Source organism: Cannabis sativa, chromosome 8, assembly GCF_029168945.1.
Source record: "Cannabis sativa cultivar Pink pepper isolate KNU-18-1 chromosome 8, ASM2916894v1, whole genome shotgun sequence".
In the NCBI taxonomy this organism is placed as follows: domain Eukaryota; kingdom Viridiplantae; phylum Streptophyta; class Magnoliopsida; order Rosales; family Cannabaceae; genus Cannabis; species Cannabis sativa.
The window spans coordinates 8,708,619-8,736,212 of NC_083608.1; the positions used below are offsets into that span (position 1 = coordinate 8,708,619).

A 27,594-nucleotide genomic window follows, 5' to 3' on the forward strand; every position below is an offset into this window, starting at 1 on the left:
TTTCTCAATGGACGGGAAGCGAATCGTTGCCTGCAAAGGGAAATAAATATTAATGATGACCATCATAAATGCAGCCCATGCGCTTAAGGCATGTGCCGCTATATCAAACGAGACATCAAGCAAGCCTCACTTACTCTTCACTAAATGAGGCTTGTGGCGTAAATATTGCCTTTGTTTTTTTTTCCACAAATACGTGGACACGGATAAGGGTGACACGTGGGTCTGAAAGAACCATCACTCACGAAAATCAACTAAGTCTTAAACAAAAAAGGAACACCTCAGGGAAGGTGCCTCCTGGAGGAGAGCATAAGACACATCTCTGCCCTCCGAGAGGCTAAGGCCATGAGAAGGCATGTTCGGGAGGTAAAGAGATTACTTGAACAATCACTTTGCATTTAATGCTGCATGGGGAAGACGTATTAGAACTTCCATAAAAGACGTAGCAGATGGTGTAAACCCCCTTTTTCTGGTGATTACACAACAATCAATGAGTCTAGTGACGGATACTTTATGAGGAATCACATCAGTCAAGAGGGGATAAAAGATTATATCCACCTAACTCCTAAGATACCTTCGGTGTAGGTCATGTATTTCCTATTTTGTATCTGTCAGGAATATGCGCCCCTATGAGGCAAACACAGAAAGAAAAGTTATCCATTCCTACGGATCCGCCTAGAAAAACACTATAAATACCCCACAAACAAATTGAAAAGGGGTCGATCGATTTTATTGAAGGAATCCAAGAGAGAAAATAGGAGAGAAATCCACCAAGAACATTCTCTGTAATAAATACTCTTATTAATACAAAGGACTCGTGGACTAAGGCTCATTAATGCCCCAACCACGTAAAAATCTCCTGCATTAAACTTTCTACAACTCTTCTCATATATTATTTAATTGGTTGCCGAAAACCTCGATCAACAAAATTTAATATCCTTAATTATTTAACAAAAATTAAAATATCAACACTATATACACCATTTTTATTTTTAACAAATTTTAATCAATGTGTATCTATAATGTGTACCAAATAATTTTAATTATGTTGTAAATTTTTGAAGAAACTTATAAAAAAAACTATATGGTGTATCGATTTTTTTCAATAAGTAAATCTCTTCAAAATTATAATAAAAAAAACTATGATAATTTTTATATTATTAAAAGAAACATTATATTAAAAATATTAATTAAATTTCAAAATTAACAATACGAAATATTTTTATGATTATATAAATAAAAATAACATAATATTGATGCGTGTTGTAAGTCACAATAAATTTACTAATATTTTAATTCTAATACCTTATTTCAGTATAATTGTAAGTAAGGGTCGATCCCACGAGGACTAGGTTTATTCAATTACTCAAAAATTAGTGATAAAAGTTAGAAAAGGGGATTTTAATGTTTAGAATAAAATATCATATGTAAAAATAAAAACAAATTGAAAGTGAGACTACGATATGAGATAACTAGTTTATTGACCTCACTTTTAGTCAATGACAGTGAGTCAATTAATAAGCGATTAAGAGTGTTAATTATGTAATAAATGTAATTTCCTATTTTATACTTTGTAGGCAAAAGGGAAACCTTCCCTCATGCATTACGACCCTATAAATAATGACTTAGCCTCACTGTGAAAGGGATCGAAAGAATTACTTCAGAGAAAGATCTAAGAGAATTACTCAGAGATTCATTGTAAGAGCTTTTAGGGAGAAAAACACTTTGTTCTTTCTCTCAAGTTAATACCACTCAAGGGGAGTAGGCTATTACCACACTCACGGGGCTGAACCTCTTTAAAATCTGGTGTTTTTTATTACTTTAGGAAATTAGAATAGGTTGTCATATTTCTCTAATTCAATCCCACGATCGTAGGGATTGTCTTCATGTTTGGACTTCACAAGATCATTCTGAAGTAATTAACTCCTAATAAGTAGTTCGGCAAGCCAGATTTATACCTGCCAGGATGATCTATCTTTCATCCTGCTCAGGTAATGAAAATGTTATGCAGGTTCACATACAATATGGAGCCTGTTCGAGACATTCAATTTTGCCCAGATACAAGAAATGTAGGAAACGTGTCACCTAAGTATTCTGCCTTGTCATTGTGTAAAAAATTGGATAACATTTGCCGCCCAAGTCTGCGCAGGACCTTCTTGGTCGCACGTGGACTTCACTCGGTCTAAATTCTTGTCCGAACGGGTGGCACGTGGTCGTGGTGTTGATTGATAACTTGATGTGACTCTGACAAAGAGTCTCTTTAGTTTCGGCTCATTAATGCTGATTGATAATTTTACCTTAAACCATGCCTCAAAATTTACACGTGATGACAATTATTCTACAAATAATCGAGTGCATAACGTATACTTTTGGGGGGAATTCGAGACATTTAAAATTTGAAATTATTACTCTTTTTTTATCTGCTTATAAATAGGGTTGAAAATCCTAATTGATCACTTTTAGCCATTTTTACTCTTAAAGAATGAGAGCAAAAATCTTTTTTCTTTCAATTCCTTCAAAGAATCCTCAGAAAATACCAGCCAGCGTCGTTCGACAAATCAAAAGCTTTGAATCCGTGAGTAAGTTCTTCATTTCCTTCGTTTTATACATTTGCAATGTTTAATTTTCTTAGTTTTTAATTGGGAAACTTGATTTTTTTGAACTTGTTCTAGGAGAACCATAGAAATTTTAGGTTTAAGAATTCGAAATCTTGATTATGCTTAATCGCGTTGCTTGATCATAACTGCATTTTAATTTCAACCCCACGACACTCATTTTCACTTACCCATTTGGGGTTTAGTGAGAATCAGACGTTAATTCAAATTTTGAGCTTTTGGGTTGCAAACTTCATTATTATGCAAAATTTCTATTTTTGATCTTACAATCAAACCTGGTCCGTATAATTTAACAAGTTTTCATTTGTTATCCCGACCAAATTCTCATCTTGTACGAGGACCATCCTCGCCTTTATGCTAGTCTGTCCTCATCCAATGACAGCCTTTCCAATTCTAGCTTCAAAGATTTGGAGATAAGCAGTGAACAAACACCTTTTCCAGAACCCGAGGTGCAACACCACTTTTATCCCGGCCATATCGAGGGTCAAGGTTACAGACACTTCATTTTGGAGCTTAGAAAGGGGTTCAGATGCTATCTTCTGTCCAATTGGACATACATTGTTCATCCGAATACCGCTGATACCTTGCCCGTAGGCTGTCCAAATCTTGCTGCTGCAGGTAAACCCGTCGCTACATTTGTTGTGACCATTGATAAACATACCAACAAGGTTCTGTCCAGGCTTAGGATGATGGCGCGCACCAAGAAAATTGTGCGGAAGTCTTCATTATCCAACCCACAAATTGCCTGTCATGCCACTTTAAACACTGAGCAGGCCCGACCTGATACTGAAGAGGAAGATACTGCTGGGGACGTTGAAGTCTAAGAGATGGAGGACCAAGGCGAGGTCAGTCCTGCTAATTCTTCTGAGGCTGAAGATGAGGAAGGTGCAACTCGGAAGCTACTGTTTGGTGGCTTCAACAAAGAGGGACAACCTGTGTTTGAGGCCGGGAAGGTCTTAGAGGCCGGTGAAGACTATGTCACTGAGGAATATGTCGAATGCTTCCTTCCCTCTCCCAACTAGTTGGCGACTAGTCTAAGTGAAGGTTACTGCGCTTGGTTAGGCGCTCACACCAAGCAGGGTGCAATGTCATCCTTTCTTTCTTACTTTAGGAGGATCATAGGCTACTACCACCTTAGCCCGACCAAGTTTACTCCTAAGGGCATCAAATACTTATCTGCCCTATTCATCCTTTATGCCTCACAAGGATGGGGTGATCCGTCCCCACATGACACCAGATGGCTCTTTGATTTGAAGTCAAGTCCCAAGCAAAGCAGATCGGGGTACTTCTATTTTTCGTAGATCGAGGAGAAGTGGTTGACGGGCACCACGAATACCGAGGTGAGTAAAATAGGGAACTTCGTGGATGAGTATTACTTTTTCCAAGGAATGGACACCGTTCACACCCACTTGCAGCAGGTGCCATCATACTGCCGCCCTCCATTCACATTGGGGCTCCTGGCCATTGAGGCCAATTTTGTTAAGTATAAAATTTACCCAAAAGATTTCGTGCCAAGGGCCGTGAAGAAGGCCAAGAAGGCAAGGTCTGGTGTTAGGCTATTTTTAGCCTAAGTTTCGGGTCACATTAATAAGAATTTTCTCAAATATTCTCGCCTTTTTGGAGCGGTTTTACGCTTGATTTTCCTTGTTTTAGGTTCTCGGTGCATTGGAGTTCAAAATCAGTCAATTGGGGAAAAGACGGGACAATCTGGTGAAAAATCGGTTGAAGCTGCCAAAATTGGATCAGCAGTCGCGACCAGCACAAGGCCTAGTCGCGACCCTTTTTTTCTGGTTGCGACTATGGTCACAACTTGAGGATTTTGGTAGATACCCTATTTTTTGAGTTTTGCTTGTGGTCGCGACTAGCCATTAAGTGGGTCGCGACCAAGCACAAAAAATGAGCTCTTTAACCTAATTCTGATATTTTTCCAATTGGAGGCACAACCTTAATTCCTATATAAAGGACTCGACTCAGATTGCCAAAGGCATCAGAAATCGGCCCGAAAAGTGAATGAAGGAGGAGAGGAAGCGATCTTGAAGACCCGGAGCGAAATCACCATCTAGTTTCTTTCTTTCACTCTTTATTTTCCTTTATGTCTATTTTTGTTTTAGATTTAATCTTGGATGTTTATTTTATTTTATGAATGAATTTCTCATTTAGGGAGGATGATGAATATTGTTTAAAGTTTTGCCTAGTTAATGTTAATTGCCATTCCTTCAATCTTGATTTGTGAAATTATCTATATTTGTGTTTAATTCCATGTGTAAGCTTGATCACCTTTTACATGTTCTATGATCTAAATTAAAAATCTGAAAAAGTGAGAATTGAGAATGCTAAAATTGGATAATCGAGGTTCTATGTGAAACGAGAGTATTTGCATAACCTATGTGACACTTAGATTATTGCTTAATGCTGATTGCATGTGATTCTAATTAAGAGATTAATTAGAGAACATGTGATTTAGAACCTAAAAGATCTGAAAAGAGTTAGGTTGAATTGTATAATTTGTCATTCACATCAAGAAAAGGATAGCAATTAGGCATTAACAATTGGGTAAACAAAACAACAGGATTCTCTTCCCTATCTTCTCATCTTGATTAATCTTTACTTGTTTCTTTAAGTTTCTTGAATTTTTATTCTGTTTAAAATCTTGAAAACTATTGGTTTGCCAAATAGAATCATAAGTCTAGTCTAATGGTATTCAATTGAATTCCCTGTTGTTCGACCTCACCTATGTGACTTTACTACTTGATTACGTGCACTTGCGTATTGTTTATAATTTTCGTAACAAGTTTTTGGCGCCATTGCGGGGGAATTGTTTAAAGATGGATATTGCATAAAATTATATTAAATTCTACTTTGGTTAATTTTTCTTGCTTATTTCTAATCTGCTTCTCTTAGATTGTCTTATTTCAGGCATTGGGGGTACATGCGATGTCAAGGACAAAGTGTAATACTGCCGGTTGATCTTGATATTGAGAAGACCTGTAGAAGAAACAGAAGAAACAAGAGGCAACGTAGAGTTTCAGCAACTACTGAAACACAAGAAATCATGGTTGAGAATGCTAATGGCGGTAACAATGGAGGTAACAATGGTAATAATGGAGGAGCCATTGAAGATCAAGCAAATGGCCGCAGTCTGAGAGATTACATTCTTCCAACTCTTACATGGGTCCAGTCTTGTATAAGACCACCCGCCGTGATGCTAACAACTTTGAAATTAAGCCTACCATACTCCAAATGGTTCAGTCTTCAGTCCAATTTGGTGGGCTTCCCTTTGAAGACCCTAATTTGCACTTGTCAAACTTCATGGAGTTATGTCAGACTTTCAAGGTCAATGGAGTTAGTGATGATGCCATCCGCTTGAGACTTTTTCCATTCTCGCTGAGAGAGTGACTCAAGAGTTGGTTGATCTCCTTGCCACCGAATTCTAAAGCAACATGGATTGATTTGGCAACGAAGTTTGTATCTAAGTTCTTTCCTCCAGCAAAGTCTGTTGGGTTTATGCCCTAAATAAAACTCTGTTTCAATGTAATCTCTATGTTTTAAATGTCAATAAACAAACAGAAGTATTTTCATTACTTATTATGTCATTTGGTTCATGTTATCATTTATTTGTTTATTTGCTTTATAAATTCATCCAAATCCTTATCACATTTATATTCTTGTTTATTGTGTCGTCAACACAGTGGAAAGTAATCAAGATTATGTGATTAAATATATATTCCTAGATTTATCATTACACAGGGTTTAACTGATATGATAATCTACAACATAGTTTACTTGCACCTTGGATAAGTGCTATGTCCTTTCCAGGGCATTAGTTAAAGTAAAGCTTAGGTTGGATGCATGGAGTATGCATCGGAAGGGACCGATATTGAACTTTGAATCAAATATGATAAACTGACCATAATATCTATTCAATTCAATATCACCTAGTAGATCCTAGAACAAATGATCTTAATCCTGACATGGTTAGGTTCGATCTCAAGAGTATTATACATATTCTTTGATTTGTTAGTTAAGCCTACTTTTTGGTCAGGGTGATACGTACATTTTGGGAACATGGTAGTGTCATTGAGTGGGAGCGCTAAACATAGATATGGAATCTATAGCTTCTATCAGGGCATAGAAGTGAAAGGATGATTTCCTTTGATCTTGGCTAAACGGAGATAAATGGTTGAGTACTCATTTCAGTGATTATGTTTAGTTCACTGAAATATCATTTATGTAAAGATCGCTTACTTTAATTTGGAAATTAGCAGTTAATCATGTTTAATTATGAAATTATTTATAGCTATTTAAATAATTATTTATACTGTTATTGTTAATTCTGAAATGCATTTTATGTCATTTAGTAGTTTTCATAATTTTGCATTTCCGGTGCCCGGTAACATGGCACTCGGTGTTCGGCTCAGTAAAATCACAACTTAGTATGTTAGTAGTGTGGGACGGTTTTTGAGACATTGGGAATGTCGGGATTGGCCGGGAATTTAGAAATTCCCAAAATACCCCTTTAGTGTTGTTATGTTATTTTAGCATGGAGGGGCAATTTGGTCATTTTGTCCCATTGTTGTTTTGTCCTTTTGTGGACTTAGTATGTGGAAATTAAGGGTTTATTTGATTAAGTGTTGGCTGAAATGAAGTTATTATGTGATTAGTTACTCTTATTTCATTTTACCAAAAATTTAAAGAAAAGGAAAATTTCAAAATCACTCTTTCTCTCTCAAAGCTCTCTCTCTTTCGGCCACCTTTAGAGCAGCTAGGGCTTTTGATTTTGCTCTCTCAATCCTTTGATTCCAGCAGCTCTTTGTGTAATCTAAGCCAAGGTTTGATCTCTAACAACTTTCTTTGTGTTTTCTTGAGTTGTAAGAAAAGTTTGATAGTTGCATGCTTGATAATTTGATGTTGTTGCTGCTGTGTTTATGTGATATTTTCAGAGGTTTAATCTTGTTATTTTAAGTAGATTAGAGCTAGTTTAATGCATGATATTTGCTTTGATTCAAGATTGGAAATTTTTAGCTCAAAGTTTAGTTTTCAAAGGGAAATTTCGAAATCTGTTGCTGTGATTATTGCTTGAGTTAGAGTTTGTTTTCTGCAGTGTTTTTATGCATGATTATGTAGTTTTAATCTAGTTTTGAGGCTTGTAAGTGAGCTTTAGCCAAGTTTGAGTTTGAACTCAAAGCTTGGAGCTCACATGGTGATTTTTAATTTTGTGCTTTATGGGCTGTATTGTTGCTTTAGAATTGTTCCTTAGGGTCTAAATAGCAAGTCTGGAAGTTTTGGTATAGTTTGGTTTGGATTTGTGCAATGTGTGAATTTTTGAAAAATTCCTGCGAGGAACCGGAATTCCAGTTGTGCATTCGGAATTCTGGATGGGTTTTGAAAATTTCCAGAACCGGAATTCCGGTTGGACAACCGGTCTGCCGGTTGGGTGATTTTCAGAAACCCTACATTTCCTCGTTTTTATGTTATTTGGGGGTATTTCCATGCTTTTTATCGATAGGGAAACTTTTAGTTCCTAGTTTAAGTCCCCGGGAAGTGATTTAGCGTATCACTTATAGTGTTGTGATTGTTATGGTTTAGGAGCACATGTCAATCCGCCGCGATTCGTTCCAGTCAGGTTGACCGGCACACCTGAATTCAGAATTGAGGTAAGATTAGTATAACAGTATGCATATATAGATTACATGTTTAGCGTGCATGTTAGGAAGCCTGTTAGATTACATTAGATATGTATGTTGGCTTCGAACCATCCGACTGTGTCACATCGGTACAGGCTAGAGTATGACTAGCAGCTGGAGTATGACCAGTTCGACCGAGTATAGGCTGACACTGTATCACATCGGCACAAGCTAGAGTATGACTAGCAGCTGGAGTATGACTAGTGTGCCGAGTATAGGCTGATACTTAGGTTGGTGGTTCCGTACTATTTGACGTATCACATCGGTACAGGCTAGAGTATGACTAGCAACTGGAGTATGACCAGTTCGACCGAGTATAGGCTGATACTGTAACACATCGGTACAGGCTAGAGTATGACTAGCAGCTGGAGTATGACCAGTTCGACCGAGTATAGGCTGTTACTTGTCAATAGTACCGTCCCTATGAATGTTCAGGACTCAGTATCGTGTTGGACACGACAGTTAGGGTTACGGTCAGGGGTATGGGCGTCTGATCATGGCTCAGGATTTATGTATGATTATTATTATGCTTTTCTTACTGAGTCTGTCGACTCACAGTGCTATGTTTATGTGTAGGTAAGGGCAAGGCTAAGGCTGATGGACCGTGAGAGCGAGCCGGTGAAGATTGTACATGTCGGGGCGGTTAGGCCTGGAGCGTACGATCATCGGGACAGCAAGGCTATTTTTGAAATTTGTGGCTAGGCGACAAGTATCTTGTACAGACAGTAAACTTTTGTAAATGGTTTTGTAATCGGGATCCCGAGTATTTTGTATAAATATTTTATAAGTTTAATTAAAAAGCAAAAATTTTGATTAATCACATTTTCCATAAACCTCGTTGATTAGCAACGAGGTGCACAGTATGTTTAAAAATCACGTAATACGCCTATGCTAGTTAGGGTGTTACAATTTATAGGTGGCTAAGTGTTTTAAGGATAAAATGCATTGAAGGGTGTAACGGTAATTTAATCCCTATACAATGTAAATCATCTAGAGAGGATCATTGATTATTTGGATTATAACAATGGATAACTAATAGCGAATCTATGTCGTGGAACATATAGAGCGTTCTATATAACTGAGAGTGCGATTCCAAGTTATATGGTGGATGCAACAAGAAATTAATAAGTCAGTGAATTCACTTGGTAAATTCTGGGTCTGCTTATTGGAAGCTCAGATATATAGGCCCATTGTCCCATTTCTAGTTGAGACAATACTACTTGTAAGACTCAGTTAATTGATTTTGATTAATCAATTATAATTATAAAATTAAACTATGTCTAGTTTATGAATTTCCACTTTGCAAGGACTTAATTATGAAGAAAGAGTTTCTAAGGTTTATTTGTTCATTAAGAGACTTTGATTAGTCTAATTAATAAATATATTAAATGACAATATTATTTAATAATTAATTTTTAGTTATTAAATAATTAGATTTGGCATTTAAGTGGTTAAATTGGAAAATTGACATTTTTGAGAAAATAAGATGAGAAAATGGCAAAATTGCGAAGTGGGGCCCAATATCCAACCTATGGCCGGCCACTTATGTAGCATAATTACCATTTATTTTTTTATTATTTTAATGCCAAATAAATCTAACCTGACCCTAGGAGTTTTCCTATAAATAGGTAGTGATGGCTTAAGGGAAAAGATGATGCATCTCATTCCTTCAGATAAAATTTGAGCCTCCTCCCTAACCCTAGCCGAAACCATACTCCCTCTCTCTTCCTCTTTTCTAAACCGAGCCCATAGTGAAAGAGTGAGTGCCCACACACATCAAGTAGTACTCAATCATAGTGTGTAAGGATGTGAAGAATCCAGTTTCAAGAGAAGGAGATTCGGACTCAGATCTTGGTGATACTCTTCTACAAAAAGGATACAAGGGTTAGAGATCTAAGTGGAAGGAGACATTATATTTCGCTGCAACCACTGTAAGATTTCTTATACTTTATATGTGTTTATTTCATATCGTTTTAGAAGTTCATATTTAGGATGTTAACAACATACTTGTTAGTAAATCTATAATCCTGATAAAATAATTTCCAACAACTGGCCTCAGAGCCATGGTAATTGATTTACTTTCAAGAAATTTGGACTTAAAACGATTTGTGTGTGATTTGGATGGTTTCATGTTGATCTGTGTGTTATTTGATGATTGATTAATGTTTGTGAAATTTTTATGAAAAATAATTAAATTTTCTTTCTAGAATTATTTTGGATAGTTTGGGAAAAATTAAGCAATTCATTTTTTACAGAACCTAATTTCAATTTTATTTGAATTAGTTATGATATTTTGAAAATCGAAAAAAAATCAGAAATCGTGTGCACAACACACGCGCGCGGACACCGAGTTTCACTCGGTCAGATGCGTGTTCGGACACTGCGTGTCCGAAGAAACACACACGGGATGTATGAATTCCCCTACCCGCGCTCGGAAAGGTTGCGTGCAGCCTCCAGCGCCGAGGATTCTCGGCCAGCATTGCATACCATCCGTACCAAATGTAATTTTTTCCAATTTTTATATTTTTTCATGCTGTTTCATGGAATTAAATTTCGAATTTTTTGTGTAGTTTTGTATTTTAATTTTTACTTTTTATATTTCAAATCTAATTATCAGAATTAAATTAATTATTTTTTAAAAAAAATTAATTTAAGATATTAGTGTAATTTGAACTTGAAAATAGGTAAAAATCTATTTTTTTTGCTTAATTAATTATCTTATTTTTTTTAAAATTTGATATTTTATCTTATTTTAAAATTTAAGGTCAGATATTAATATTTTTAAATTATTCTATTTTTTTTAATAAATTGACCTTATTTAAATTTGAAATAAAATTAGTTTAATCATGATATTTTAAATAGAATTAGGATATTATGCTAACTTTTAAATTTTGTTATTTTTTTTTATTTAAACTAAATTATAAAATAAGAAAAATGATATTAAATTATCATTTTATTTTATTGAATATTTAATTTTTAAAAATAACATGAAATTTGAAAGGTAGTTGGCATTTTTTTTCGAAAAAGATTCTTAGGTTAGTTGAAACATAATATTTCAAAATTATAGGTTTAATTTTAATTTTTTTAATTTATTTATTCCGAAAAAAAATATTTTTTTTATTTATTTTTTTTTGAATTTTTTTTAAATTAAATTAAATTAATTTAAAATTAAATAAACCCTATATCCAACTATCTAACTTGTTGCAGGTGTATATGTTTTATATTGTTTGATTGTATAACAAATTTTATTATTGCTTGATCTAAATTGCCATGGTTAACTTGTTGACACATCCAATGATCTGATTTTAACCCTTCAATTGTCAATAGGTCAAACCAATAATTTGTAACAGGTAAATTTTACATTCTTCTTTCATCTGTGTATGACCTAGAAACATGATAGGGTCCATCCAAATCTGTGTGCCTGTGTGAGCCTATATGTTTACTTTGGGTTTAGATGCATATAGGTAGCCTATTTAATTTTTTAAAATGGACTAGGTTGCTAAATAAAATGTCACACCATGATATATTTTATTTAGGCCCATTTAGTGATTGGTCCTATTCAATTAATAACAGTTGTTCATTGTAAGGTTAAATTCCTCTCTTTTGGGCCTTGTGTGAGAGTTAGGGGGCCAATAGCAGTGGGTACGACATACTGAACCCAGCCCTCCCTCACATGGACAACCCCAACTGTGAAGGCCCATTTGCCTGATTTGAATAACTGTGCTAGGTTAATTAAATTAGTTTAACCTAATAAAATTGATTAGCAACATAATTAACTTTTAAAATATATGGAATTTATTTTCATTTTAATATTTTAAAGTTAATTTTAAGAAAAACACTCTTACATTTTAGATATTATTTATTGACAAACTATTTGTATTTTTCTTGTATTTAATTAAATGAAAATTTTTAACTCACTAGATTCTTTCTGAAGCTTATTTATTAAATATTCCTATTTAAGTTATAAATTAGTTATTTTAACTGATTTTTCTCATCTAACTTAAATTTGAATATTTTTTTTGAATTTCAAAATTAAGTTGAGAAATTCTAGGAATTAGTTATCGAGAGATTCTTGAGATATTTTTTAAGTTGAAAGTTTGTTAACTTTAGATCAACTTAAAATGGAATATTTTTCAAATTAAGTGGTTAGTAACTTAATTTGTTATTTAATTAAATTTTTGAAAAATAATTTAATTTGAAAATTTATTATTTTACAACAACTTAAATTAGATATTTTTCAAAGTATTTATTTTATTATATTTATAATTTTAAAATTTTTATATTTTATTATATAATGATTTTTGAAAATTAAATTAAAGTTAAAAATTACTTTTTTAATTAATTTTGGACCTACTCTAAATTAATTAATTTTCATTATTAAAATATATGGATTAAAATAAATGATTAATTAAAAATACATTATTTTAAATAATGAGCTTTAATCAAGAGATATTCAATCTCCATTGTTGGTCTTACAATAGTTAAATGTTTTCAATATAACCTCGAGACGCTAGACTTCGTCCCCCTTATGGATGGTTATTTGTTGAAAGCATTTAACACCGTAAGATCTCACATGATTAGTGTTTTGTAAGTTTTCGTCTCTATTATACTCTCCCCTACGGTGACTACTTAGACATTAATTTACAGAACATGAAACAATGGTGGAAGCTCATAAAATGAGTATAACCTTGACTCTTGCCTACCGGGACAACGTTGGATTCTCATTTTGATCGAATAAAAGGTTGCTAAAATGGTATCCATTTTAGATGAGCTGACTACTCTATTCAACTAATGTTATCTTTGACTCTCGCCTACTGGGACACTGTATTTCATTATGTTGGAAACCTTGGAAAATAATAAATATGTTTAGTTTTTAGTATTTTTGCAAACATATCTGATTACTTGTTATTTTCTGAACTTGTGTATGAATTTATTGAACCAAATGATTTACTTTTGTTTATTGATATTTGTAGTGCAAATGTACAACCCACATCCCAACACTCATGTAGAATATGCCTTTAGGAATGAATTTGAAGGTGTGAATATGACTCCTGGTCAGAGTAATACTTCACACTTGCTCATGATGAACATGAAATTCCACAAAGCATCTAAACTAGGAATTGTTCAATCTGAAGAGCAAAGAGTTCATAGCTCCGAAATCCTACTACTTCAAGCTCAATTACGAAGAATAGAGAAAGTGATTACACTTCCTTGGATTATCCTTCACAACAGATTGAACCAACAATAAGAACAATTCAAAAACGATTAAGCAGTGATGCTTTAGTTTTTGAATCATGTGTTTTAGAGAATGATAAATCCATCTGGATTCTTGATTCTGGATCTACAAACCATGTCAGTTGTTCATTGCAATTGCTTGAAAACTGGAATTATTGGAAATTCGGAGAGTTGAAACTTAAAGTTGGTAATGGCAAAATGGTATCGGTTAGAGCTAGATGAAAAGCCAAACTCAAGTTTCATAACAGAATTTTGGAACTAGACAATGTCTTATTCATTCCAAATTTTAGTCGAAACTTGTTTTCTGTTTCATGCTTACAATTGCAACAATACAAATTAGATTTTTCGAGTTCTGGTTCTACCATTTCTCGAAATGACATTCAAATTTGTGTAGCATCTATGGAGCAGGGGCTTTATGTTCTAAGATCAGACGAACCATTTGCGCTTCATAACGAACTGTTTAAGGTAGCTAAACCTAGAAACCACAAAAAGCAAAAGATCGATAATGAAGACGAAACATATCTATGGCACTTACGTCTTGGTCATATAGGCTATGATAGACTTCACAGACTAACAAAAGGTGGTCCATTGAAAAATGTCACCTTAGGTGAATTACCAGTTTGTGAATCTTGCCTAGAAGGCAAAATGACAAAATGTTCTTTCTCTGCAAAGGGAGAGCGTGCCAAGGAACCACTAGGCACAGTACATTCAGATCTTTGTGGACCACTGAATGTCAAAGCTAGAGGTGGTTATGAGTACTTTGTAACTTTCATTGACGATTACTCTAGATATGGTCACATTTACCTTATGCATAAGAAATCTGAAACGTTTGAAAAGTTTCAGGAATTTCTAGCTTTGGCTCAAGCCAATTGGGTAAAACATTAAAGATCTTGTGAACTGATAGGGGTGGAGAATATAGTGATATGCAGTTCAAAGATCATTTAATTAAACTTGGAATTGAATACCAATTAACTGCCCCTAGCACTCCACAGGAAAATGGAGTTGCAGAAAGAAGAAATCGCACGCTTTTGGAAATGGTTAGGTCCATGATTAGCTACTCAACTCTACCTACGTCCTTCTGGGGATATGCAATTCAGATGGCGACCAACATTTTAAATGTTGTTCCATCTAAATCAGTCCCTAAGACACCTTTAGAATTATGGAATGGTCGTACACCTAGTTTATGCCATTACAGAATCTGGGGGTGCCCTGCTCATGTCTTAAGAAAGAAAGATGGCAAACTTGAAAAGCGAACTGAGGTTTGCATGTTTGTTGGAAATTCTAAAGAGACTAGGGGTGGACTATTTTATAGTAGCAAGGATGATAAAGTGTTTGTTTCCACAAACGCCACTTTCCTTGAAGATGACTATATTAAGAATTTCAAACCACAAAGCAAAGTAGTATTGGAGGAAATGCTTTCAGATATAAATCCTTCTAATGTTCCATCCTCTTCTACTCAAGTAGAGGATAATCCCACTTCCTCTGTTGAACCTTTACAAGTTGATACAACTGAGAGAACTACCGCTAAAGTTCTTGTTAAAAAGATCACCGCTCCTCGTCGTAGTGGGAGGGTTTCTACTAAACCATCTCGTTATGGCTTGGATGGTGAAATCAATATGGTCATTGGTGACAGTATTGATGACGACCCATTAACCTATAAACAGGCAATGGCAAGTCCAGAACAGAAACAATGGTCAGCCGATATGGATTCAGAAATGGATTCCATGAAAAAGAACAAAGTCTGGGAATATGTAGACGCACCCGATGAATATTGTCCAATTGGATGTAAGTAGGTGTACAAGAAGAAAAGAGGGGCTGGAGGCGAAGTCGAAACTTTTAAAGCTAGAATGGTCGCCAAGGGTTACACCCAAAGAGAAGGCGTGGACTATGAGGAAACCTTTAGTCCGGCCACCATGCTCAAATCCATCTGAATTCTTCTCTCCATAGCAGCTGCTTTCGATTATGAAATCTGGCAAATGGATGTCAAGACAGCCTTCCTTAACAGAATTCTTGAAGAAACCATCTATATGGAGCAACCAGAAGGCTATGTTCTTCCAGGGCAAGAAAAGAAAGTTTGCAAACTCAATAGGTCCATTTATGGACTTAAGCAAGCTTCTCGCTCTTGGAACAAAAGGTTTGATGAAATCATCAAGACGTACGACTTTCTTCAGAATGAAGATGAACCTTGTGTTTACCAACTCAAGGAAAACCAAGTGGTAGTCTTCCTGGTCCTTTATGTTGACGACATTATGATTATTGGCAACAATATCAAGAAAATGACTGACATTAAGGAATGGCTAGACACTCAATTCGAAATGAAAGATTTGGGTGAAGCTGCCTATGTTCCCGGTATTCAGATTATCAGAAACTGGAAGAATAGATCCCTTGCTCTCTCTCAAACAGCTTACATAGATAAGGTTTTAGAGAGATTCTCAATGACCAACACCAAAGGAGCAACCATGCCTTCTAGATTTGGTATCCGTCTATCTAAGGAACAGTGTCCTACTGATCCTCAAGAGATAGAGGACATGAGAAGGGTTCCTTATGCTTCAGCAGTTGGAAGTCTAATGTATGCTATGTTATGCACTAGACCTGACATTTGTTATGCAGTAGGAATTGTGAACAGGTATTAGACAAATCCAGGACAGGAACATTGGAATGCTGTTAAGCATATCTTGAAGTACTTGAAGAGTACAAGGCTATTCGTGTTAGTCTACAAGGGTGGTGCTTTAAATCCTGTAGGATATACCGATTCAGATTTCTAGGCATGTCTTGATGACAGGAAATCTACATCTGGGATGGTGTTTACTCTTGGGGGTGGAGTAGTGGTTTGGAGAAGTGCTAAACAAACCGCAATTTTAGACTCTACCATGGAGGCAGAATACATAGCTGCTGCAGAGGCTACAAAAGAACTTGTATGGCTTAGAATGTTCTTCACAGGACTCGGTGTCGTCCCTGGAATGGAAAAACCACTGGTTTTGCTTTGTGATAACACTGGAGCCATAGCCAATAGTAAAGAGCCTCGAAGCCACAGGAGAAGCAAGCATATAGAAAGGAAATACCACATCATCAAAGAGTATGTGGCAAGAGGGGATAACTGGTGGAAAAAGTGGACACAGAGGACAACCTAGCTGATCCATTCACCAAAGTTTTGGCAAGAACTGCATTTGAAAAGCACCGTTAGAATTTAGGATTAATTGAAATGTACTGATTGTTCTATATTAGTGCAAGTGGGAGTTTGTTGGGTTTTATGCCCTAAATAAAACTCTGTTTCAATGTAATCTCTATCTTTTAAATATCAATAAAGAAACAGAAATATTTTCATCACTTATTGTGTCATTTGGTTCATGTCATCATTTATTTGTTTATTTAATTTATAAATTCATCCAAATCCTTATCACATTTATATTCTTGTTTATTGTGTCGTCAGAACAGTGGAAAGTAATCAAGATTATGTGATTAAATATATATTCCTAGATTTATCAGTACACAGGGTTTAACTGATATGATAATCTACAACATAGTTTACTTGCACCTTGGATAAGTGCTATGTTCTTTCCAGGGCATTGGTTAAAGTAAAGCTTAGATTGGATGCGTGGAGTATGCATCAGAAGGGACCGATATTGAACTTTGAATTAAATATGATAAACTTACCGTAATATCTATTCAATTCAATATCACCTAGTTGATCCTAGAACAAATGATCTTAATCCTGAAGTGGTTAGGTTCGATCTCAAGAGTATTATACATGTTCTTTGATTTGTTAGTTAAGCCTACTTTTTGATCAGGGTTATACGTACATTTTGGGAACATGGTAGTGCAATTAAGTGAGAGCGCTAAACATAGATATGGAATCTATAGCTTCTATCAGGGCATAGAAGTGAAATGATGATTTCCTTCGAGCTTGGCTAAACAGAGATAAATGGTTGAGTACTCATTTGAGTGGTTATGTTTAGTTCACTGAAATATAATTTATAGGTGGCTAACTGTCTTAAGGATAAAATGCATTGAAGGGTGTAACGGTAATTTAATCCCTGTAAAATGTAAATCATCGATAGAGGATCATTGATTATTGGGATTATAACAATGGATAACTGATAGCGTTCTATATAACTGAGAGTGCAATTCCAAGTTCTATGGTGTATGCAACAAGGAATTAATAGGTCAGTGAATTTACTTGGTAAATTCTGGGTCTGCGTATTGGAAGCTCAGATATATAGGCCCATGGTCCCCATACTAGTTGAGACAATACTACTTGTAAGACTCAGTTAATTGATTTTGATTAATCAATTATAATTCTAAAATTAGACTATGTCTAGTTTATGAATTTTCACTAAGCAAGGGCTTAATTATGAAGAAAGAGTTTCTAGGATTTATTTGTTAATTAAGAGACTTTGATAAGTCTAATTAATAAATATATTAAATGACAATATTATTTAATAATTAATTTTTAGTTATTAAATAATTAGGTTTGGCATTTCAGTGGTTAAATTGGAAAATTGACATTTTCGAGAAAATAAGATGAGAAAGCAAAATTGCAAAGTGGGGCCCAATATCCTACCTAACCCTAGGTGGTTTCCTATAAATAGATAGTGATGGCTTAAGGGAAAAGATGATGAATCTCATTCCTTTAGATAAAATTTGAGCCTCCTCCCTAACCCTAGCCGAAACCATACTCCCTCTCTCTTCCTCTCTTCTAAACCGAGCCCATAGTGAAAGAGTGAGTGCCCATACACATCAAGTAGTACTCAATCATAGTGTGTAAGGCTGTGAAGAATCCAGTTTCAATAGAAGGAGATTCGAACTCAGATCTTGGTAATACTCTGCTACAAAAAGGATACAAGGGTTAGAGATCTGAGTGGAAGGAGACATTATATTCCGCTGCAACCACTGTAAGGTTTCTTATACTTTATATGTGTTTATTTCATATCGTTTTAGAAGTTCATATGTAGGATGTTAATAACATACTTGTTAGTAAATCTAAGATCGTGGTAAAATAGTTTCCAACAAAGTCTGCTAAGCTTCGAGGAGAAATTAATAATTTCTGTCAGCTAGACAATGAATCTCTCCGTGAGGCTTGGGAGAGGTTTAAGGATCTCAGCAGGAAGTGTCCTCATCATGGTATTGAGAAGTGGATGCTGGTCCACAAATTCTACAACGGGCAGATTGGTAATACAAGAATGATTATAGATGCCGCAGCTGGTGGGGCATTTATGAGAAAAAGTGCGAACGAGGCCTATGATTTGCAAGAAGAAATGGCCCTGAATAAGCAGCAATGGCCAACTGAAAGAAGTCAAACGAAGATGATGGCTGGTATGCATGAGGTACACGCCATCACCAAACTGACAGCCCAGGTAGAGGCCCTGACAAAACTAATAGCTGTGCAGGCAAAACAGGCTCAAGTTATTTGTGAGCTTCGTGGGGGCCCTCACCCCTATGAGGAATGCCTGGTGGATGTGAACAGTTTACCAATGGATTAAGCGAAAGCCATTGGGAACTATTCTTAAAACAATTATTATGTGTACAACCAACAGGGGTTCTACCAGCAGAGAAATCAGCCCCAACAAAACCAACAAAAACTGCAACAACAAAGTCCTACTGGAGGCTTAAATATCCAAGCTGACTTATTGCTCCAATTCATGATGGAGACTAAAACCTCTATTAAAACTCTAGAAACTCAGATGGAACAATTGGCTACTTAAGTGGCAAAACAAGCTTAAGGAAATTCACCTAGCACTAGTGAAGCAAAAGGAAAAGAGCAATGTAAAGCAATTTCCTTGAGAAGTGGAAAGACTTATAAGGGACCTAGTGGCAAGCAACCGGTTGAAGATGGGGTTCAGGATCCACAGGCACAGACACAGGCACCAAAGGAAAAGAACACTAGTGAGGGTCTTGCCCTAAAAGAAGCTTTGCCTCTGATAAGCATATATCACCATATTAAAATTCCTTACCCTCAATGACTCCGCAAGAACAACCTCAACAAGAAGTTTTTAAAATTTCTTGAAATATTCAGGAAACTGCACATTAACATTCCATTTGTGGAGGCCTTGGAGCAAATGCCAACTTACCTGAAGTTCATGAAAGAAATTTTAGCTAAGAAAAGGAAGTTTGAAGAATTTGAGACAGTGGCACTCACTGAGGAGTGCAGTGCAATTTTGCAGAAGAAACTACCGCCCAAGCTTAAAGATTCGGGTAGTTTCAATATTCCATGCTCTATAAGGGGTTCGGTGGAAACTAAAGCTCTATGTGATCTGGGAGCAAGCATTAATCTAGTGCCCTTGTCTGTCTTCAAAAGGCTAGGATTGGGAAAAGCAAAGCCCACAATAGTGACTTTACAACTGGCGAATCGTTCTTTGACTCATCCTCGTGGGATAATTGAAGATGTACTGATGAAGGTTGGTAAGTTTATCTTTCTTGCTGATTTCCTAATTCTTGAAATGGAGGAAGATTCAACTATTCCTATTATTTTGGGAAGATCATTCTTAGCCACGGGGTGAGCATTAATAGATGTTCAAAAGGGGGAGTTAAAGTTGCGAGTGCAAGATGAACAGGTCAATTTTAATGTTTTTTCCCCAACCGAAATTCCTACCTGTTGCAAGATTGAGATGGTAAAGGGCTCTTTTGTTAAAGTTGATAAGAAGAGAGTAAAGCTTAAAGAGCGACTTTGAACGATTCGACATCATTGGGAAAGATTGATGTGTGGTACTTCTCAAGGTGAACTTACTCTTGTGCAAAACTCTGAAATTCACAACATTGGAGGTCAATTCTTCATTCGGTACGAGGGCTCTATTTGAGGCAAGGGGTGGACTTGATCCAATTTGAAGAAGTATTGAGGTTCAACCCCTTCTGATGGGGGTGCAAGTAAGTCTCCCTTTTACTTGTTTTGCATGACACATTCGGGACAATGTGTATTCTAAGTTAGGGGGAGGGGACTTATAAAAAAATTATTTTTTTTAGTTATTCTGTTCTTTTTAGTTATTTTGTTTTAGTTTAGTCTTTTTATTTGGTTGTTAGCCGATTAAATAAACTGAAGATAGTTGTGTGCTGTTGTTAATTGTGATATGTCCTGAAATTTTGAAACTGTGTGCTTAATTCTTTTAACTCTTTAGATTAGTTTGGATGCTTGTGAAACTTGTGTATGAATGCAATTCGACGATCTGTGAAATATGTCATAATTGTTTTACTATGGTTTCTGGTAAGATTGATTGAATAGCTTAGAACTTGCATGTCTTATTCTTTTGAGGCGAAATCCTTGACAACATTCAATAAGAACATGATTTAGGCAGTTGTTTGGATAGTTTGAGCCTTTCAAGCGTACCATGAAATGAATATCCCTAGTTACCCCTTTTTGAGCCTAAACCTGTTTTGTTTCTTCACATATTGAACCAAAAGATGTATCCACATTGTTAATTTTGTCCTCACTACATTTTCAATAATATCATAAGCTTTACAATTAGTTTGGGGGAGCGAAATACATAGTGTGTGAGAGGATAGAAGAAAGAAAACTTGCAAGATTGAGAAAGGTAAAAGAAAAGAAAAAAAAAATATTTTGTAAACTCAACATCACTTGAAAAAAAAAAGAAAGTTAAATGTGTCTGAAATGAAAAATATATTAAAAATTTCAGTGATGTTGGGAGAATGAAAAAAAAAATTGGTCTCTCAATCATGGTTAGTTATGGGAACACTTCGGGAAATTTTAATTTTTGGGAAGCTTGTGGGTTATAAAGGTGCTTATGATATCTTTCACCAGATGTTTTTTTTCTCAGTACCAAATACTTAAGCCCGAAAATTTTATCTTGCAAGACCTATTGATTCCGAAAGGATGTTGTCAACATTAGTGGAGAGAGGTAAGCATGGTAGCATATTGGCTATCGGATTGTGGAATGATTGGAAAGAGTAAGACTATTATAACATTGTTTCAATTGTGAGGCCATTTTGTGTTTATGCATTGTGTGATAAGATGAGCATCTAAATTAATTGTTATTGTTTGTGGAATTAAAATTCTAGTTTGAGAAATGGAAGGAAACGGAACTTGAGGTAGCAGTATTATGATTATTTGATAGCGTAGTTGATAGTAATTTTTAGTCTTACTCGAGGACGGGTGAGGATCTAGTTTGGGGAAATTTTGTTGCGCTATTTTTAGCCTAAGTTCCGGGTCACATTAATAAGCATTTTCTCAAATATTGCACCTTTTTGGAGCAGTTTTACGCTTGATTTTCTTTGTTTCAGGTTTCTGGTGCATTGGGGTTCAAAATTAGTCAATTGGCGAAAAGACGGGACAATCTGGTGAAAAATCGGCTAAATCTGCCAAAACTGAATCAGTAGTCGCGACCAGAACAAGGCCTTGTCGCGACCCTTTGTTCTGGTCGCGACTATGGTCGGGACTTGAGAATTTTGGTAGAAACCCTGTTTTTTGAGTTTTGCCTGTGGTCGCGACCAGCCATTAAGTGGGTCGCGACCAGGCACAAAATACGGGATTTTGGACCTAATTTCGATACTTTTCCAATTGGAGGCACAACCTTCATTCCTATATAAGGGACTCGACTCAGATTGCCAAAGGCATCAGAAATCAGCCCGAAAAGTGAATGAAGGAGGAGAGGAAGCGATCTTGAAGACCCGGAGCAAAAGCACCATCTAGTTTCTTTCTTTCACTCTTTATTTTCCTTTATGTCTATTTTTGTTTCAGATTTAATCATGGATGTTTATTTTATTTTTATGAACTAATTTCCCATTTAGGGAGGATGATGAATGTTGTTTAAAGTTTTACCTAGTTAATGTTAATTCCCATTCCTTCAATCTTGATTTGTGAAATTATCTATATTTGTTTTTAATTCCATGTGTAAGCTTGATCTCCTTTTACATGTTCTATGATCTTAATTCAAAATCTGAAAAGTGAGAATTGAGAATGCTAAAATTGGATAATCTAGGTTCTATGTGAAATGAGAGTATTTGCATAACCTATGTGACACTTACATTATTGCTTAATGATGATTACATGTGATTCTAATTAAGAGATTAATTAGAGAACCTTTGATTTAGAACCTAAGAGATTTGAAAAGAGTTAGGTTGAATTGTATAATCTATCATTCACATCAAGAAAAGGATAACATTTAGGCATTAACAATTGGGTAAACAAAACAACATGATTCTCTTCCCTATCTTCTCATCTTGATTAATCTTTACTTGTTTCTTTAAGTTTCTTAAATTTTTTATTCTGTTTAAAATCTTGAAAACTATTGATTTGCCAAATAGAATCATAAGTCTAGTCTAGTGGTATTCAATCCAATTCCCTGTGGTTCGACCTCACCTGTGTGAGTTTACTACTTGATTACGTGCACTTGCGTATTGTTTATAATTTTCGTAACATCTGGCCAGAAGGATGCAACTGAATAGAAGAAGCTGAGCAAAAAGAAGAGGAAGGCTCCTGCAAGTACTCAGGTACCAGCTGAACGTTCTATCAGAATAAGGGAGGAGCCCGATAGACTTGCTTGACCATCTACCTCAGTGGAGGGAAAGGGAAAGGTTGTTCTGATGGAGCCGGAATAAGAAGACTCTTCAGATGATGAACCTCTATCCTTGTTTGTTTAGGAGAATGCTCCTGCCCATGTGTTGGGTATTTTAACTTATATTTATTCACCCTTGACATGCATTCGACTTTAACTTTCTTGTTTCGCTCATATGCAGCCATGCCTTGGGTTTTATGCCCTAAATAAAACTCATTTCAATATAATCAGATTTGCTTATTAATATAGATCAGAAATAACATTTAATGTTGCATGGTTCACATGATTTACTTCATGATTATATGTACATAATGTATAAATTCATCTGAAACCCTTTTCACATACTTGATCCTATTTATTGTGCCGTCAACACATTGGAAAGTAAACATGACTATGTGAATAAAGTTTCCTAGATTTATCAGACACATGGTTTTACTGATATGATAATCTACAACAAGAGTTTACTTGTATTTGGAGAAATACTATGTTCTTTCCAGAACATTGGTTAAAGTAAAGCTCAGGTTGGATGCATGGAGTATGCATCGGAAGGGACCGATATTGAACTTTGACTTAGATTTAATTAAACTTACCGTAAAATCTATTCAAGTCAATATCGCCTAGTTGATCCTAGATCAAATGATCTTAATCTTGTTATGATTAGGCTCAATCTTGAAAGGCTATTCGTGTTCCTTGAATTGTTAGTTAAGCCTACTTTTAGGTCAGGGTGATACGTACTTTTTGGGAACACGGTAGTGCAATTGAGTGGGAGCGCTAGCATAAACATGGAATCTATAGCTTCTATCTGGCGAATAGTAAGCAAAGGATGATCACCTTCGAGCTTGACCAAACGAAAATAAATGGTGGAGATCTCATTTCACATAAGCTGAAATATCATTTATACGGGGTCAAGTGTTTTAAGGATAAAATACATAGTAGGGTGTTACGGTAATTTAATCCCTTTACTGTGTAGATCATTCATATAGAGGATAATGGATCACATTACGATTATAACAATGGATAACTAATGATGTGTCTATATGATGGAACATATAGAGCATTCTATATACTGAGAGTGCAATTCTAAGTTCTATGCGTGGATTCAACGAAGAATTAATAAGTTAGTGAATTTTAGTGCTAAATTCTTGATCTACTTATTGGAAGCTCGGTTATATAGACCCATGGTCCCCCCACTAGTTGAGATAATATTGCTTGTAAGACTCATGTAATTGGTTTTGATTAATCAATTATAATTCACAAATTAGACTATGTCTATTTGTGAATTTTTCACTAAGTAAGGGCGAAATTGTAAAGAAAGAGTTAATAGGGGCATATTTGTTAATTATGATACTTTGTATGGTTCAATTAATAAATATGATAAATGAAAATATTATTTAATAATTATTTATAGTTATTAAATAGTTAGAATTGGCATTAAAATGGTTGAATTAGAAAATTGGCATTTTTGAAAAAATCAGATACAATAGGTGTTAAAATTGCAAAATTGCAAAAAGCAAGGCCCAATCCACTAAGTGTATGGCCGGCCACCTATGTAGGTATTTTAAGTTGATTTTTTTCATTATTTTAATGCCATATAATTCAAATCTAACCCTAGTGGAATGCTATAAATAGATAGTGAAGGCTTCAGGAAAATTAGACTTTTCTTCTGACACTTCTGATTCAGAAAAAACTCAGCCTTCTCTCTCCCTATCTTTAGCTGCCACTTCTTCTTTCTTCTTCCTTTTGAATTTCGAAATCCTTAGTGATTAGAGTAGTGCCCACACACATCAAGTGATACCTCAATCATAGTGAGGAAGATCGTGAAGAAAGATCATCAGCAAAGGAGTTTCAGCATCAAAGATTCAGAGAAAGAGATCCAGGTTCAGATATTGATAATGCTCTGCTACAGAAAGGAATCAAGGGCTAGATATCTGAACGGAAGGAGTCATATTATTTCGCTGTACCCAATGTAAGGTTTCTTAAACTTTATATGTGTTTAATTTATCGTTTTAGAAAGTTCTTATTTAGGATGTTAATAAACATACTTGTGAGTAGATCTAAGATCTTGGTAAAATAATTTCCAACAACTGGTATCAGAGCCATGGTAATTGATTTACTTGCAAGAAATTTGGACTTTAAAACGATTGTTTGTATGTTCTTTGGATGGTATCATGTTGTATTGAGTGTTATTTGATGATTGATTGATGTTTGTAAATTTTCGTGAAAAATAATTGCGATTTTGTTTCTGGAAATATTTTTATTGGATAGTATGGAAAAAATTAAGCAAGTTAGCCTTTTACAGAACTCAATTTCGATTTTATTTGAATTAGTTATGAATTTTTGAAGATTTAAAAAAAAGGGCTGTGCTGAAATTTTCCTGCGATCGCAAATCTGTCCGTACAGTTCACAATTTTTTCGTTTTTCTTCGATTTTTCATGCTTTTTCATGGAATTAACTTCCGATTTTTGGTATAGTTTTGTATTGAATTAAATTTAAAAAAATATTAAATTAATTCAAAAAGATAATTAGAATTGAATTAGGAATAGTAATAATATAAATAGATATTAGTGTAATTTGAATTTGAATAGAATTAGTATCTATCTTCTTGCTTAAAAATCTATCTTATTTTAAAATTTGATTATATCTTATCTTATTTTAAATTTAAAAATAAGATATTTATAATCATGTAATTTTTAAATGATATAAGATATTTTGCTAATTTTTTTAAACTTTTGTTATTTTATTTATTTAAATTACATTTAAAATTTGAAAAAGATATTTATTTATCTTTTCTAATTTTTTATTTAATTTTTATTTATAAAATAACATTTAAAATTTAAAAGTAGTTAGCAAATTTTTGAAATGATATTTAGGTTGGTTGAAACCTAATTTTTCAAAAATTGTAGGTTTAATTTTAAATTTAAATTTTTTAAAAAAAATTTCAAATTTTTTTTAAATTTTCGAATTTTTTTTTATTATTAATTAATTATTTTCGAAATTAAATATTTAATTTAAAATTAAATAAATCCTACATCCAACTATCCAACTAACCTTGTTGCAGGGGTATGTGTTTTAGCTTATGTGTAAGTTTTCAAAACCTATTATTACTTTTTTGCAAATAGCCATGGTTACTTTTTGCCAGATCTATTGATCTGATGGCTCCCTTGGTCAAGATAATAATTTGTAACATGTATATTTACAATCTTCTTTCATCTGTGTATGACCTAGCAACATGATAGGACCCATCCAAAGTGTGCCTGTGTGAGCCTATGTGTTTAATTTTATTATAGATGCATATAGGTTGTTGTTGCTAAATAAATTATCATAGTTATTGATAGAATTTATTTAGGCCCATTTAGTTTTTGGGCCTATTCAATTAATAACAGTTGTTCTTATTAAGGTTAAATTCCTCTCTTTTGGGCCTTGTGTGAGAGTTGGGAGCCATAGAAGTGGGTACGACATACTGAACCCAGCACCCCCTCACACAAACCACCCCAATTGTGAAGGCCCATTTGCCTGATTTGAACAACTGTACTAGGTTAATTACACTAGTTTAACCTAATAAAATTGATTAGCAACATAATTAATTTCATTTATTTTGAAATTAATTTAAGAAAATTATAGTTTAAAGAATTCTTTATTCTAAGCTAAACTATATGTATTTTCTTGTATTTAATTAAATATAGAATTATAACCATCTAGATTCTTTCTGGAACTTAATTTAAATTTTTCATTAAATATTCTTATTTAAGTTGATATTTAGTTATCTACAACTAACCAACTTAAATCTGAATATCTTTTGAATTTCAAATTTCAAAATTAAGTTGAGGAATTTTAGGCATTGGTTATTAAGATTCTTTAGATATTTTTTAAGTTAATATCTTTTCGAATATTAACTTAAAATGGAATATTTTCAAATTAAGTGGTTACAACTTAATTTTTTGATATTTAATTAAATTTAAATTTGAAAAATATTTAGGTTCTAGATTTTTTCTAATACAACCTAAATTAGATATTTTTTCAAATTTTGTGGAAAAGATACTTAGTCAAATAAGATATTTTCTAGATAATTATTTCTAGACTACTTATTATTTCTAATATTTAAAAGGAAAATATTATACATTGTGAAATTAATTATTTATATAATTAATTTTGGTACAATTTATTTTAAGTATATTTTTCCTAGTATTAAACTAGAGATTAATAATTAAGCCTTCTCTACACTTAATTATTTATTTCTTGAATTTAATACATTTAATTAATTTGAAAAATTAAATATCTAAGTTGATTTTCATCATGATACTTAAATATTTCTTTTTCATGACATTTAATTAAATAGAAAATTATTTTTAGTTGAAATTTATTTTTTCAACTAAATTTAAATAATTTTTAAAATATATTTTTTCTTTATTTTATTAATCAATTTTCGAAATTGCATTTCTTAAATGCTAGAATTTCGAATTTTATCTTGAAAAATAGATTAAGTTGTAAATTAATTATTTATTTTAGTTAATTCTTGGATCAACTTAAATCAATGATTTTTTCATTTATTGATTAATTTAA

At 34.1% G+C, this 27,594-nt stretch overlaps 1 non-coding gene across 1 annotated transcript; it reads right to left on the reverse strand.

Annotated features, from left to right (window-relative positions):
• Positions 1–18,549: 18,549 nt before the first annotated feature.
• On the reverse strand, positions 18,550–18,656 carry LOC115701611 (small nucleolar RNA R71). The gene has a single exon (XR_004008604.1). It is a non-coding gene; the product is annotated as a small nucleolar RNA R71 (small nucleolar RNA).
• Between the last annotated feature and the right edge of the window lie 8,938 nt (positions 18,657–27,594).